The sequence below is a fragment of the Neomonachus schauinslandi genome, chromosome 14, assembly GCF_002201575.2.
Source record: "Neomonachus schauinslandi chromosome 14, ASM220157v2, whole genome shotgun sequence".
In the NCBI taxonomy this organism is placed as follows: Eukaryota; Metazoa; Chordata; class Mammalia; order Carnivora; family Phocidae; genus Neomonachus; species Neomonachus schauinslandi.
Window position 1 is genome coordinate 26,778,037 of NC_058416.1, and position 8,777 is coordinate 26,786,813.

Consider the following 8,777-nt stretch of genomic DNA (forward strand, 5'->3'; position numbering starts at 1 on the left):
GCGATGTTTATAGCAACATGGGCCTACCTCAAGAAGCAAGAAAAGTCTCAAAATCTCAAATTAACAACCTATCCTTATAACCTAAAGAAGCTAGAAACAGAAGAACAAATAAATTCCAAAAAAAAGCCAGGAGAAGGAAGGAAATAATTAAGATTAGAGCAGAAATGGATGGAGGGAAAAAAGGACAAAGACCCTAGAAGAGGAAGTGACAACAAATATGACAATAAAATTGACAAATGGAAAGCAATTAGATAAATGCCAGCTGACTTAAGAGAGCACAGAAAGACAAAAGCAAAAGACAACCAAAATCAAAGAAAACCAACACCTATAGAGAAAGTAGTCAACAAGAAGCATCTAAGTATGACAGAGCCCTAGACAATTACAGGAACTGAGTGCACTGGGTACTTCTGGAGTCATCAGGCACTTCTAAGGACAGAAATAATGAGGAGCAGGCTGAACACAGTATAAGAGATTCCCTTCCCCACCCCAATCAGGTGACAATTCCTCCCCTACCCTGGCTGAAGATTGGACATTTATTCTGAGAAGAAACTCAACCACACAAACTTTGGAAAGGAAAAAGTAATTAAGTATGCAATTATGTAATTAAGGAAGGAGTAATTAAGTATAATCTGTGCACTAAATAGTGAGGAGAAATCCCCCACCCCACACAGAGCTGTCTTCCCCTGTTTAACTCCAACAATGGTGGCAACCAAGCTTATTGTGCCCTTATTCCTATAGGAGGGTGTAGAGGATTTCTCCCTGGAGAAATTGAAGATCTCAGAGCAATTGTATATGTATGTATAATGTGAAACAACAATAAAAATCAACCAAATAAAAAGGAAGTATTCTGGAAATCCTAATACAGTAGATGATGTAGATGATCAAAATTGCTTGTGGACACGCAATCCTTTTTATAGTCAGTTCACCCACCTCCACCTTCTTCCTTCTGCAGACCCCTAATCAGCACAACTCCTTGACTTACACCCCCTGCAAAATCAAGCCATCAATGGCCATACCTAAATATGTCTCTCAGCGCCATCTAGGGAATAAAACAAAAAATAAAAGTGGATCTGCCTTCAAGTTACATGAATTGTTTGACAGGCTATGTCACATGCAGGAAGCAGTAACACAAATTAATCACAAATTAGGGGCACCTGAGTAGCTCAGTTGGTTAAGCAGCTGACTCTTGATCTCAGCTCAGGTCTTGATTGCAGGGTTGTGAGTTCAAGTCCCATGTGGAGCCTACTTTAAAAAAAATTAGGGGTACCTGGGTGGCTCAGTAGGTTGAGCATACAACTCTTGAAATCAGCTCAGGTCATGATCTCAGGGTCCTGGGATGGAGCCCCACATTGGGCTCCCTGCTCAGTAGGGAGTCTGCTTCAGGATTCTTTCTCTCTCCCTCTGCCCCCCCCCCAAGTAGATGAATAAATCTTAAAAAAATTAATCACAATTAAATACTAACTTGTATGGTACAGAATATGTGGAGTTCAGAGACATGTCATATCAAAGAGAATGTGCCTGGATCAGTGGAAGGCAAAGCAGAAAGTGGTGAAGAAGAGACTGGATGCGGAACTTGGGCTACACCATTGCAGTGCTCTGTAGGTCACGTCAAGGTTTGGGGGTTTTATCATAAGTGTAATGAAAAGCCAATAAAAAGATCCCAGCTAGGGAGTGACACAATTTTAAGAAGATCACTGGATGAAGCATGGACTAGAGGGAGGCAAAAACCAATAGGAAGAATAGTTAGGAGGCTATTGCAGTGTATATGTAAGAGATTATGGTGGTTTGGATCAGGATCTCAGCTGCAGAGATAAGGATGTTTAAAGACCTATTATAGAAGTAGAATCAGTAAGATTTGCTGCTGTCTTCCTTATGTGGAGGACAGAAGGGAGGGACTAGGAGGAAGGAGCTAAGGAATACTCCCAGAATTCTGATTTGGGCAATTGGTGGATGGTGGTTTCACATTCCCAGGTGGAGGAAGACTGGGAAAGGTACAGGTTTTAGAAGGGAAGCAAAAAGTTAGATATTGAACAAACTAAGATGCAGATTCTTGAGATATGCCCCTAGATTTGTCAAGTAATCAGTTGATTCATTATCCTCTCTGTATTCCACCTTCTAGGACACCATGTGGGCTTGGGGCCCAGCAAAGAAATCCACTGTAGAGTCAGTTTAGGGGGTGGGGGGTTGTTGGCATATAGATGGCATTGGAAATCATGAAAATATATGAGACCATTTAGGGCAGTGGTTTTCAAACCTGGGTATGTGTTTACAATGCACTTTTCAAGACCCCATCCCCGATTGTTTCTGATTCAGTAAGTCTTGGTGAGGTCCAGGAATCTGCTTTATTAAAAGTCAATGCAAAATGTTCTATATGTGGGTAATTTGGGCTAGACTGAAATAGGCTTGAGGACAATCCAAGCTTGAGGAACACCAACCTTTTCCAGAAGCTGGAGAGAAATAGAGAGAGGTTGGTAGGTAGAGGGGAATGTGAGGGCAACCAGAGGGTTATCTCTTCTTCTGTATTATTTGTTTGTTTGTTTTTTAAGGTCGGAGACACTAGGGCAGTGGTTCATAACCTTGGCTACACACTGTAATCACCTGCTGGGCTTAAAAAAAAAAATGTTGATGCACAGAATCCACCCAAAATCAGTAAATCAGAATCTCTAGAGGTTGGGGCCCAGATATCAGTATTTTTTTTTTTTAAGATTTTATTTATTTATTTGAGAGAGAGAGAATGAGAGACAGAGAGCATGAGAGGGGGGACAGTATTTTTTTTTTAACTTTAATTTTATTTATCCTCCCTCCTCCCCAAAGCATTGTTTTTATTTCCCCAGTGCCTGGCATTGAGTATGTCCTCAATTCATGGGCGTTGTTGTGTAAAGTACTGCTGGGCAGTTAGCAGATGGTACAACAGAAACCACTGTATGACCTGTAAAGTTCATGTAATCTTCGTGTGAAAAGGATTAGAGTCCAAGAACTGAAGCCCGAGAAGGGAATTAAATACCTAAGGTCTCTCAGCCTTGGTAAGTGGAGAATCAGGATCAGAACCCAGGGTCCCAACTCCCAGGTCAGAGCTACCCTGCCTTTCAACAATCTGCCTTTTAACCACTCCCCACACCTGCTCACCCATCAGGACAGCCGGTCTAATAAACAACACACCGTTTCCTAAATCACGAACTGCGGTCCCTTTCATCAAATCCGTAGGCACTTCCAAACCGCCCTCGGTCCCAGACCCATCCTATTCCCATCACAGCCTCAAGCCCAGTCCCTGGACTTGACCAGTGGGGCCTAAGGTCCCTCCCTGCCCTTGTGCCACTCGGCGGCGGGGAGTTGGGGGGGGGCTGTGTCGCCATAGCAACCGGGGGACACACAAATCGGCCCGTAGCAACAGGAGAGAAGAGTTCCTAGTACAGTTCTTTTTTTGTATATGCTTTCCTTACCGCTTCCCGTGCCTGGTGCGTGAATTTGAGGGTCTGGTAAGAAAGCTCCATTAGCTCCTGTTTTAGGGCCGGAGAGGTGAAAAGGGCCAGTTAAACTAGCCTGCCCAGTACTTCCAAAGAAAGCGGCTCGGAGAAACCTGACGCTTAACCAGCCCGCCCCTTTCAGGATTGGTCGGAGCCTAGACAGGTCAGCCAATCGCTGGACACAAATGGATTCTTTCTCATGCCAATCAATATTAAAAATAAGCACGTTTAATCCGGAGCGTTTGCACGCCATTGACCAATCAAGAGATGGAGAGGGGATGATTGACAGAACTTGGGGCGGGGTTTGAAATAGTTTGGGTTCGCTTAATTTCTGTCTCTAAAATGCAATTTACTAAATTTATGTATTTGTCCTTGATTTCGGCAGTTGTTTAGGCCTTTGTGACCCAACGCCTACGTTCCCAAGACTACACTTTGACATCCCGTCTTTTCTAGGCCCCCATCTCCCCCCGTATTAAGGTAAAGGTTTGGAAGGAACTTCCTGCTTTACTTTGAAATGTCTGCAAGTGGTCCTTGTAGACTGGAAGAATCTGCTGTGGACTTTGGCTGTCAGAAGCTTTCTGGGATGCAAAGTGTGCATCAACCTTTCCCTTCTCCTCCAACTCCCTCCACGCCAGACGTATGCTCATTAAAAGCCGACAAACATGGACTTGACATTTTCCTCTGCTCCATTTTCCTCATGTGTTAAAAACACATGAGGAAAGACACTACTTTGTGTCTTCGATATCTTTCCCTTCTGTCTCACTTGCTGTTAATCCCATTCTAAACCATCCCCTCTTCATTATCTTCGGGCTTCTTCTTCCATTCTCTACCCTTAGGATACAAAATATCCAAGTTTCCTCAATCTAATACAAAACAAAACAAAACCCAAAAAACCTCTCATCTTATAATTGCTGAATTGAATCACCTCTCTCCCGTTCACTTCAAGCTTTTTGAAAGGACTAGGTGTCCTCTTCTTCCCTTTGTCACCTCCCATCCATTTCTCAAAACATTCTGTCCCTCCTCCTTTGAAGCTGTTCTTACCAGAGTCTTTAATAACTTCCTAATTAGGAAAGCCAATTATAGATTATTTTACACCTTGATCTTATTTAAACTTAGCACCATTTGAACTGTTGACCACTCTCTCATTAGAAATAATAGCTACAATTTATTAAACATCTATAGCACCAGACAACGCACTTTTTTGTGGTTATCTAATTTAATCCTAACACCCCATGGAGAGGTCATTAACACTCCCAATTTACAGTTGTGGAAACGGGCACAAAGAGCCAAATTAGCCAATTTTAAGTTATCCAACAAGATAAAATTAGGATGCAAAACTGTCTCCTGAATGAAGCCAGTGTGCCTTTCCACTACACATGCTGCCACCTTCCCTGTCCAGTTTCACCTGTCATTCCTCCAACCCGGGCAACCCCCCACTCCCATCCCCAGATTACATGAATTGTGAACTACATCTGAGCAGTTTCTTTTGCTTAGAGGATCACTCTCACTTCATTTGCCCAATAAAAGCCTATATTGCCTCCTAAGACACAGCTCAGAAATCACCTTCTAGGACAGTTCAGTGGAGCTTTTCCAATCACTACACTTACCCCGGGTAGAGTTTAGGCAGAGAGAAAATTGGTCCTGATTTCACTGCATACCTTTCCTGTTGCACTTATTACATTGTTTTGTTGACATAATTTTTAAAAAATTTAAAACAGAATTCTCTTTAATATGAACGGACACATGTCAAAGATGCCCCTTAAGTCCTTGAGGGAGCTAGTTAAATGGTAAAGGTGGTTTAAAGAGCATTTTGAGGTACCAGGTATTCACAGGCATTTAAAGAAAACAAAGTTAGAATAAGGGGCGCCTGGGTGGCTCAGTCATTAAGCATCTGCCTTCGGCTCAGTTCGTGATTCCAGGGTCCTGGGATCGAGCCCCACATTGAGCCCCACAGTGAGCCCTGCATCGAGCCCCTCATTGAGCGCCGCATGGGGCTCCCTGCTCCCTGCTCAGCGGGAAGCCTGCTTCTCCCTCTCCCACTCCCCCTGCTTGTGTTCCTTCTCTCGCTGTCTCTCTCTCTGTCAAAAAATAAATAGAATCTTTAAAAAAAAAAAAAAAGAAAGAAAACAAAGTTAGAATAAGACTGCTGGATTATATACAAAACTGGCCAATGTTCTACAGGGCAATACAACCATAGCCTTTGGAATTTTTTTCTAAGGGGAATAGATAACATTCCTCTAGTTTTGGCCATTTACATTTCAATTTTAATTAAAATTTAAAAAGTTAAAAATTTAATCCCTCAGTCACACTAGCCCCATCTCTAGTATTTAGTTGTCATATGTAGCTTGTGGCTGATACATTGAGCAACACATATCTAGAATATTTCCATCATCACAGAAAGTCCTATTGGATAGAGATTGGGCCTCCTAAACATTGTTCTAGTGTGACACGGAAAGGTCATGCTATACTGTTTTGCTTTATTTCCAAACTTAATGTAATTTTTTCTAAGGAATCTCCTTCATGTGACCACTGGCTTTCAAACTTTTCTAACCAAGACTCACATTAAGAAATTCATTTTGATCAACTAATATTTGACAAGTCAAGAACACTCAATGGGGGAAGGACAGTCTCTTCAATAAATTGCGTTGGGAAAACTAGATATTCACATGCACAAGAATGAAATGGGACCCCTATCTTATACCATTTACGAAAATTAACTTGAAATGGATTAAAAACTTAAACATAAGACCTGAAACCATAAAACTTCTAGAAGAAAACATAGGAAAAAGTTCTTTAACATCGGTCTTAACGATGATTTTTTTTGGATATGCACCAAAGCACAAGCAACAAAAACAAAAATCAACTATAGCAAACTAGAAAGCTTCTTCACAACAGAAGAAATTATCAATGAAATGAAAAGAGAACCTATGGAATCAAAGAAAATATTTGCAAACCATCTTTCTGTTAAGGGGTTAATATCCAAACTATATAAGGAACTTACACAACTCAATAGCAAAAAACAAACAAACAAAAAAACCCAAACAATCCAATAAAAAAAAAAAAAAACGGGAGACATACAAATGAACAAGTTCATGAAAAGGTGCTCAACATCTCTAATCATCAGGAAAATGCAAATCAAAAACACAGTGAGATATACCTTACCCCTGTTAGAATGACTACTATTAAAAAGACAACAAATGCAGGCAAGGACACAAAGAAGGGGGAACCCTTATGCACTGTTGGTGGCAATATGAATTGGTACAACCACTATGGAAAACAGTATGGAAGCTCCTCAAAAAATTAAAAATAGAACTACTATTTGATCTATCACTTCTGGATATATACCCAAAGGGAAAGAAATCACCAGCTTGAAGAGATATCTGTACCCTCAAGTTCATTGCAGCATTATTTACAATAGCCAAGACATGGAAACAACTTGAAAATCCAGATGATTATAGAAATACGTCTCTATATGCGCTGAAAGAAAAAAAAATACCATTGAGTTAGAATTCTATATCCAATGAAAATACTCTTGAGAAATGAAGGTGACTTTGAAAAGGTGACTGCCAGGAGCTGGAAGGTCAGAAAGGACACTGTGGAAGTGTTCTAGATGAAGAATAATAAGGCAGGGACTATAAGGGCTGAGAGAGGAGATTCTCAGATGAGGTCTTTGGAGATCACCCAACCACAGAGTTACTCCTACTGTTAGTTTTCTATTTTTTAAAAAAGATTTTATGTATTTATTTGTCAGAGAGAGAGAGCACAAGCAGGGGAAGCAGTAGGCAGAGTCTGGAGAAGCAGCCTCCTGCTGAGCAAGGAGCCCGATGCGGGACTCCATTCCAGGACCCTGGGATCATGACCTGAGCTGAAGGCAGACGCTTAACGGACTGAGCCACCCAGGCGTCCCTACAGTGAGTTTTCTAGACCAGAGATCTTATCACACTATTACTTAGAAAACCCTTCATCTTGACATGTATGTCCCCAATCTCATCTCACCCTGTCTTAAAATTAGTTTTGATTAAAGCCACCACTTTAAAAAGAAAAAGCAAACACAAATGCATAAGCTTTCCCTTTAAGAAAGAAACTCAGGTTTGCCTGGCGGGCTCAGTCAGTAGAACATGTGACTCTTGATCTCAGGATTGTGAGTTCAAGTCCCACATTGGGCACAGAGTTTACTTAAAAGGAAAAAAAAGGAAAGGAACTCAACTTTTCTCACTGAAATTCTCTGCTAGCTAGATTTGCTGGGCTAGGGCAGTGTTTCTCAGACTTGTCACTATTGACATTTTGGGATAGATAATTCTTTGTTGTGGGGGACTGACCTGTGCTTACTAGGATATTTAGCAGCATCCCTGGCCTCTGTCTGCTAGATTCCAGTAGCACTCCCCAAAATTGTGACAACCGAAAATGTCTCCAGGCATTGCCGAACGCCAAATGTCCCCGGGGGAGTAAACTCATCCTAAGATTAGAACCTAGGATATACACATAAGCATGCACACCCTCCATCCCCAACCCAGATAAATTAAAAGAAAAAAATAAGGGCAAAGTTCTGTTCAACAGACCATTTTTTTTTCTTTTTTAAAAATTTTACTTCCAGTGTAGTTAACATACAGTGTTATATTAGTTTCAGGCCTGCAATATAGTGACTCGACAATTCTATATGTTACTCAGTGCTCATCATGATAAGTGTACTCTTAATCCCCTTCATTTATTTCCCCCATCCACCCCCCAATTCAACAGATAAATTTATCTTCACTTCTGAAAGATGTTTCCATGTCCCATTCTATACCCTCTTCCACTCAGGGCCACATGGACCTTTTCCACAGCTGGCCCCTTGAGACTTTGTTTTTGTTTTTCACGCTCTTTCACATGGGGGCACTTTTCAGCATGTCAGGGAAATTCGGAAAGATCTTGCTGCCACAGATGTGCACCTGGTCCGGCTATGCCACATGGCATCTCTGGAGGGGATTGTGATATTGGACATCTGGCAGTTCCTGTTATCCTCTGCCCCTGAGCTTCCCATGGTGCACCTCACCGGTGTTTGTCTCTCATTTTGTGGCCTTTAGTCTTAAGTAGGACCTGAATTGGCACACCAGTAGACATCTCAACAGGAAGAGAGTGTGGCCCGGGCCTCCTCTTCCTTTCTGGTGCAGCAGTAATTCCAGGGACCGTGAAGGTGTGAGATGAGCGAATGGTAGGTTCCCTGCTCTCGGAACCAATTTTTTTAATGTATCAACGTGTTGCTTCCCAAACTATTAATACCTACCGAGAAAAGAAAAATTCTCCTTTTTCTAAGAAACACGTATTTTTCCCTCC

The 8,777-nt window shown here is 41.7% G+C and overlaps 1 pseudogene; it reads right to left on the reverse strand.

The window, feature by feature from the left end:
• Positions 1–8,213: 8,213 nt before the first annotated feature.
• On the reverse strand, positions 8,214–8,564 carry LOC110577092 (annotated as a pseudogene).
• Between the last annotated feature and the right edge of the window lie 213 nt (positions 8,565–8,777).